Source organism: Pygoscelis adeliae, unplaced genomic scaffold (assembly GCF_000699105.1).
Source record: "Pygoscelis adeliae isolate BGI_AS28 unplaced genomic scaffold, ASM69910v1 Scaffold124, whole genome shotgun sequence".
Taxonomy (NCBI): domain Eukaryota; kingdom Metazoa; phylum Chordata; class Aves; order Sphenisciformes; family Spheniscidae; genus Pygoscelis; species Pygoscelis adeliae.
Window position 1 is genome coordinate 3,083,062 of NW_008824791.1, and position 6,801 is coordinate 3,089,862.

Here is a 6,801-nt window from a genome sequence, read left to right on the forward strand (position 1 = left end):
TTTCCAGCCACTCTTCCCCAAGCCTGTAGCGCTGCATGGGGTTGTTGTGGCCAAAGTGCAGGACCCGGCACTTGGCCTTGTTGAATCTCATACAGTTGGCCTGGGCCCATCGATCCAGCCTGTCCAGGTCCCTCTGCAGAGCCTTCCTACCCTCGAGCAGATCAACACTGCCGCCCAACTTGGTGTCGTCTGCAAACTTACTGAGGGTGCACTCGATCCCCTCATCCAGATCATTGATAAAGATATTAAACAGAACTGGCCCCAATACTGAGCCCTGGGGAACACCGCTCGTGACCGGCCGCCAACTGGATTGAACTCCATTTACCACAACTCTCTGGGCCCGGCCGTCCAGCCAGTTTTTGACCCAGCGCAGAGTCCACCTGTCTAAGCTGTGAGCCGCCAGCTTCTCCAGGAGAATGCTGTGGGAGACGGTGTCAAAGGCCTTACTGAAGTCCAGGTAGACCACATCCACAGCCTTTCCCTTGTCCACTAGGCGGGTCACCTGGTCATAGAAGGAGATCAGGTTGGTCAAGCAGGACCTGCCTTCCATAAACCCGTGCTGGCTGGGCCTGATGCCCTGGTTGTCCCGCACCTGCCTTGTGAGCGCCCTCAAGATGATCCGCTCCATGATCTTCCCCGGCACTGAGGTCAGGCTAACAGGCCTGTAGTTCCCCGGATCCTCCTTCCGGCCCTTCTTGTAGATGGGCGTCACATTGGCCAGCCTCCAGTCGTCCGGGACCTCCCCCGTTAACCAGGACTGCTGATAGATGATGGAGAGCAGCTTGGCTAGCTCCTCCGCCAGCTCTCTCAGCACTCTCGGGTGGATCCCATCCGGCCCCATAGACTTGTGAGTATCCAGATGACGTAGCAGGTCGTTGACCGCTTCCTCTTGGATTATGGGGGGTTCATCCTGCTCGCCATCCCTGTTTTCCAGCTCAGGGCGCCGAGTACCCTGAGGGTAACTAGTCTGATTGCTAAAGACTGAGGCAAAGAAGGCATTAAGTACCTCAGCCTTTTCCTCATCCTCGGTGACAATGTTCCCCCCCGCATCCAATAAAGGATGGAGATTCTCCCTGGCTCTCTTCTTGTCATTAATATATTTGTAAAAACTTTTTTTGTTGTCTTTAACGACAGCGGCCAGGTTGCGTTCTAGCTGGGCTTTTGCCTTTCTCATTTCCTCTCTGCACGACCTAACGAGATCCCTGTACTCTTCTTGAGTCGCCTGCCCCTTCTTCCACAAGTGATAAACTCTCCTTTTTTTCCTGAGTCCCAGCAAAAGCTCCCCGTTCAGCCAGGCCGGTCGTCTTCTCCGCCCGTTCTTCTTGCGGCGTACAGGGACAGCCTGCTCCTGCGCCTTTAAGACTTCCTTCTTGAAGATCGTCCAGCCTTCCTGGACCCCTTTGCCCTTCAGGATGGTCTCCCAAGGGACTCTCTCAACCAGCGTCCTGAACAGGCCAAAGTCCGCCCTCCGGAAGTCCATGGTAGCAATTTTGCTGCCTCCCCTCCTTACTTCACCGAGAATTGAGAATTCTACCATTTCATGGTCGCTAAGCCCAAGACGGCCTCCGACCACCACATCTCCCACCAGTCCTTCTCTGTTTGTGAACAGCAGGTCGAGCGAGGCACCTCCCCTGGTCGGCTCACTTACCAGCTGTGTCAGGAAGTTGTCTTCCACACACTCCAGGAACCTCCTAGACTGCTTCCTCTCTGCCATGTTTTATTTCCAGCAGATGTCCGGGAAGTTGAAGTCCCCCACGAGAACAAGGGCCAGCGATCGAGAGACCTCTGCTAGCTGCTTGTAGAACGCTTCATCTGCCTCTTCATCCTGGTTGGGTGTTCTATTACAGACTCCCAGCAGGATATCTGCCTCATTGGCCGTCCCCCTCATCCTTACCCATAAACACCCAACTGTATCATCATCACAATTGTTGAGCTCTATACAGTCGAAACACTCCCTAACATACAGAGCCACCCCGCCGCCTCTCCTTCCTCTCCTGTCCCTTCTGAAGAGTCTATAGCCATCCATTGCAGCACTCCAATCGTGAGAGTCACCCCACCATGTTTCTGTGATGGCGACTAAGTCATACCTCTCCCGCTGCACGATGGCTTCCAGCTCCTCCTGCTTGCCGCCCATGCTGCGTGCATTGGTGTAGATGCACTTGAGCTGGGCTATCGATTTCACCCCCAGCATCGGCATGCCACCCCTAGGCTCATCTCTAGTGAGCCCGGTTTTGTCCCCTTCCCCCTTCAAACCTAGTTTAAACGAACCATTGATATTTGGGGATAAATGGCTAAACATTCAAAGTAGTCCTTGAAAAGGCAAAAGAACAACCTCTACAAAGTTTCACACGTTAAATCTGCAACAGAAAAAAACGGTTTATTCCTTAGCTACACTGTACAAAGCAGACAGTGATAGAATATAGGGATTTCCAGTTCTGGAAAATGTCAGACTAGTCACTGAAAGCATCAACATTTATACATGATGACTTGTATCTTCTGGACACTGGCTAAAGATGACATGTTCACTGGTATAATATCCCATGGAGCACAAGACACAGAAAGGAAACAAAACATGTTATGAACAACACAAAGAGCTGCAAGGAAAGAGATGGATCAACTGCATGATTCTGTTTAATGCACAGTTATATAGCTATGTTTTGCAAAATCTTCATAAAAAGACAAGCAGTCACATGTCTAGATGCCAAAAAACTACCAAAGAAAAATCCCATGCAGTTGCAAAAAGAATGAGGTACATTCCCTTTGTAACTGAAAGCAACCTTGAAAAAATACCAAGGAACAACTTCACTTTCCCTCTCACAGAAGGGTTAGGCAGGTTTTTTTCTGCTTTAGGTTTTGGTAGGGGTTGAGGAGGTGTGTGTTCTGTGGAGAGCAACCAATTTGGATAGCAACATACATTTAACACAAAATACAATTTTTAAAAAACTCTTACACAATAAAGGTGCACAAACAGACTATTTAATAGGTTTCAACTGCAGAACGTTTCTGTAGTTCAGTCCTGATCTTGACCTTCTTTAATCAAGCATGAGCATGCATTGCTGTAATTAGCAGCATTCACCCCTTGTATATTCATTTTAATTTTAGCACTGCCTTTTGCCTTCTATTTCAAAAGCAAACATAAAAATTTCTAAAGGTCTAACTCTTCTTGTTCAACCACATATTATTCCACATACATATCTTCATGTACTGTTATTACATTCAAAGTTGCAGAAAATTACTGAAATTCCTGTTCCTCCAGCTTTGTGAGGCTTTACCCAATTACAAAGTAAAATCATTATTGAGGACTGTCACGCTGTTTTCATCAGCCATGTATTTTGTTCTATATTAAAAAATTAATCCCCTTGTCTTGAATGTTTATCAACTGTTACTCCCTCAAAAACATATGCTGCAGGTCTCAGAGACAAGATTCATGCTACAGATTAGAGCATATTGTTTACAGTCCATAAACACTTTTTACGATGGTTTCATCATAAGGTAATTCCATTCTGTGAGTATAATTAACATATTTTCCAGGGCTCATTAATCTTCAATTATTCATTCAGTGAACATGAACTATGTCCATTAAAAGGAAAATCAAGACATGAACTTTAATTTAAGCAACTATTTGACTAATTGTGTTTAACTTCAGGAACTCCTAATATATAATCCTAAAACTAGTTTTCCCTTTCTTTATATTAAGTGTACAAAAAGACCTTTGAATATAAACCATCTTCTAAAAGCTCTGTTCTCCCCTTACTTTGATTGCCGTCAGTACCAGTAGATTTGTATGAGTCAAAACAGGCTTGCTCTATGTCCTACAAGTGTATTTTCTTATGAAACAGCAACACTGCATCAGAAAATGGGGCTTTTTACATTCTCAGAGTACCCAGGCCATAAACAGGGCTCCATGGTGTAAGTTTCTTGTACTATTACAGACAAATTAGAGTAAGACCTTCCAGAAGACCAAAGGGACAACAGGCACATGCAGATTGATGCACAGGAAGCACCAGAAAGTGACATATTGGTGGAATTCACCAGAACAGCACAAAAATGTCATCACCACTGCCAAGTTTTCTCAGGCATCAAAAGGAAGAAGGCTTAAGAGGAGCGGAGACTGGGGGAGAGGAAGAGAAGGAATGGGAAGAGTAACTTGAGAAGCAACCTGAAGCACAGCACCTGAAGAGCTGAACTCCCAGATGTTATTTTCTGCTTACGAAGTTGTACGTTCCTCACTCTTGCCTTTCATTCAGGCACTGGGACAAATTAATAACAATTTTGAAGTCAGCTGCCCCCAAAACCTGAACAAATATAATTTCCTCTCTAATTTAAATAGAAAACAGAAAAGTTTGAGCATACTATCTTGCCGGAGGCTCACATGCCACCTTCTGTGAGCTTTGCCCAGCCTTCTCTTATCACAATTCCACTTTAAACCTCTTTCCCAACTTAAAGTTGAAATCTTACAAGAAAGAATAAAGCAGCAAACAAGAAGTACAAGCAGTACTATGAAACTTGTACTAAGTAATACAACAGAAATAGCAAATATTCAGGGACAGAGGACCAAATGTTTCCAACATTTCCCAAGGTAGATCCAAGAATCATAGAATCATAGAATCATAAAAGTTGGAAGAGACCTCCAAAACCATCGAGTCCAACCGTCAAACCAACACCACAATGCCCACTAAACCATGTCCCTAAGCGCCTCATCTACCCGTCTTTTAAATACTTCCAGGGATGGGGACTCAACGACTTCCCTGGGCAGCCTGGTCCAATGTTTAACCACTCTTTCAGTAAAGACATTTTTCCTCACATCCAATCTAAACCTCCCCTGGCACAACTTGAGGCCATTTCCTCTCGTCCTTTCGCCAGTTACTTGGGAGAAGAGACCAACACCCGCCTCGCTACAACCTCCTTTCAGGTAGTTGTAGAGAGCAATGAGGTCTCCCCTCAGCCTCCTTTTCTCCAGGCTAAACAACCCCAGTTCCCTCAGCCGCTCCTCATAAGACTTGTGCTCCAGACCCCTCACCAGCCTCGTTGCCCTTCTCTGGACACGCTCCAACATCTCAACATCCTTCTTGTAGTGAGGGGCCCAAACCTGAACACAGTATTCAAGGTGCGGCCTCACCAGTGCCGAGTACAGGGGCACGATCACTTCCCTGCTCCTGCTGGCCACACTATTTCTGATACAGGCCAGGATGCCGTTGGCCTTCTTGGCCGCCTGGGCACACTGCCGGCTCATGTTCAGCCGGCTGTCGACCAGCACCCCCAGGTCCTTTTCCGCCAGGCAGAAAAACCATTCCTGTTGAGACCTGAAGGAGGAGAGTACAGGCACCTAAGATTTTACTTTATTTCAATTGTAAAACCTTCCTTACATCTGGAAAACATAGGATGGAAATGGAAGAGATTCAGCAAGATCCCCCTGAGTTTTCCAGCTACCTGTACAAAGGGCTGTCAGCTGTCCCATTCATTTCAAACAGCATCAACTTAAAGGCCAGTAATGATACCTCAGATGTCATAAAAATATGTATAAAGAAACAGAAAGTGTATCATATGTCTGCTGCAAAGGCCTGCCTATTTCGATAATTCTACAACATCTCAAACATACCAAAGTTGCAGAGGTATGTGACTGGTTTCATTTTAAAACAAAAAGGAATCATTAACATCCAGAAGTTTGGGATTACAGCTATCAGTTAGGAAGCTGCACATGTGAAGTATTTCAACAGCTATTAATTACTAAATACAAAAACAAAGAAAAGCCACAAACTGCTTGTGGACAGCAAAAAGGAAAGAATAAATTAATTAGTTTTTCCACACACACAAAAGATGTTTTAGTATTTAATGTTTCTGTGCTATTAAGAGGCCAGAACACCATGCAGACGGAGTGAATTCATTCTCTTATAGCCAGAGGCAAAAATAAATAACTACCAAATAATAAATTAAATGAGGTTTAAAATGGGATCTATAATTAATGGCTTTTCTGTTGACCATTTAAGTGACAGTATTATTTTAATGTTACTTTCACAGTATGTCAGCCTCTGAGATAAGATACATCAAGTAAGAAGTTAATTGCATAAGCAGATAAACCAACAGGCATTTCGTGCCCACAGAAAACAAGTTCTGCCAAGACAGAAACTACTGAAATGCCATCAATAAAATGTCAAAGTTGTTCTTTCTCATAAGAGAAAGTAACGGTTTGCAACCACTGTTTTACAAGTCCAGCAGATTTTTTTTAGAGCTAGACCTTTTTCTTACAGTATTTGCAAGCAACACCTTGTCTGCTATCTGTGGAAATTGAAGATCTCAAGGTGCCCTCAGCTAAAATGCATTTCCCCACCCAGAGAAACAAGTCTGAAATATAACACTGAATATACCAGACTACTAAGCCCAAATCTGAAACATGAATCATCCAACGCTTCCACTGAAACAGTAACTGGTAAATTCTCTGGGGAAGAGATCATCTCTTGGTTCAATGTTTATATAACTTTCAACACACTGAACTTCTGATCCCTGGCACTTTAATTTAAACAATAATAAACTGTTTAAAATGGGGAAAGTCTTGTACTCGGTGTTGCTCTACCTATTAAACTGTTTTTATCTCAACCCACGAGTTTTCTCACTTTTACCCTTCCGATTCTCTCCCCCATCCCACTGGTGGGGGGGTGAGCGAGCGGCTGCGTGGTGCTCAGTTGCCAACTGGGGTTAAACCTCTTGTACTCGGCACATTTATGATACTAAAAAAAATACAGAAAAATGTCCATCTGAGGTTAATCTAAAACAGTCTTTTCTGACCTTTGGGCTTGACACAAA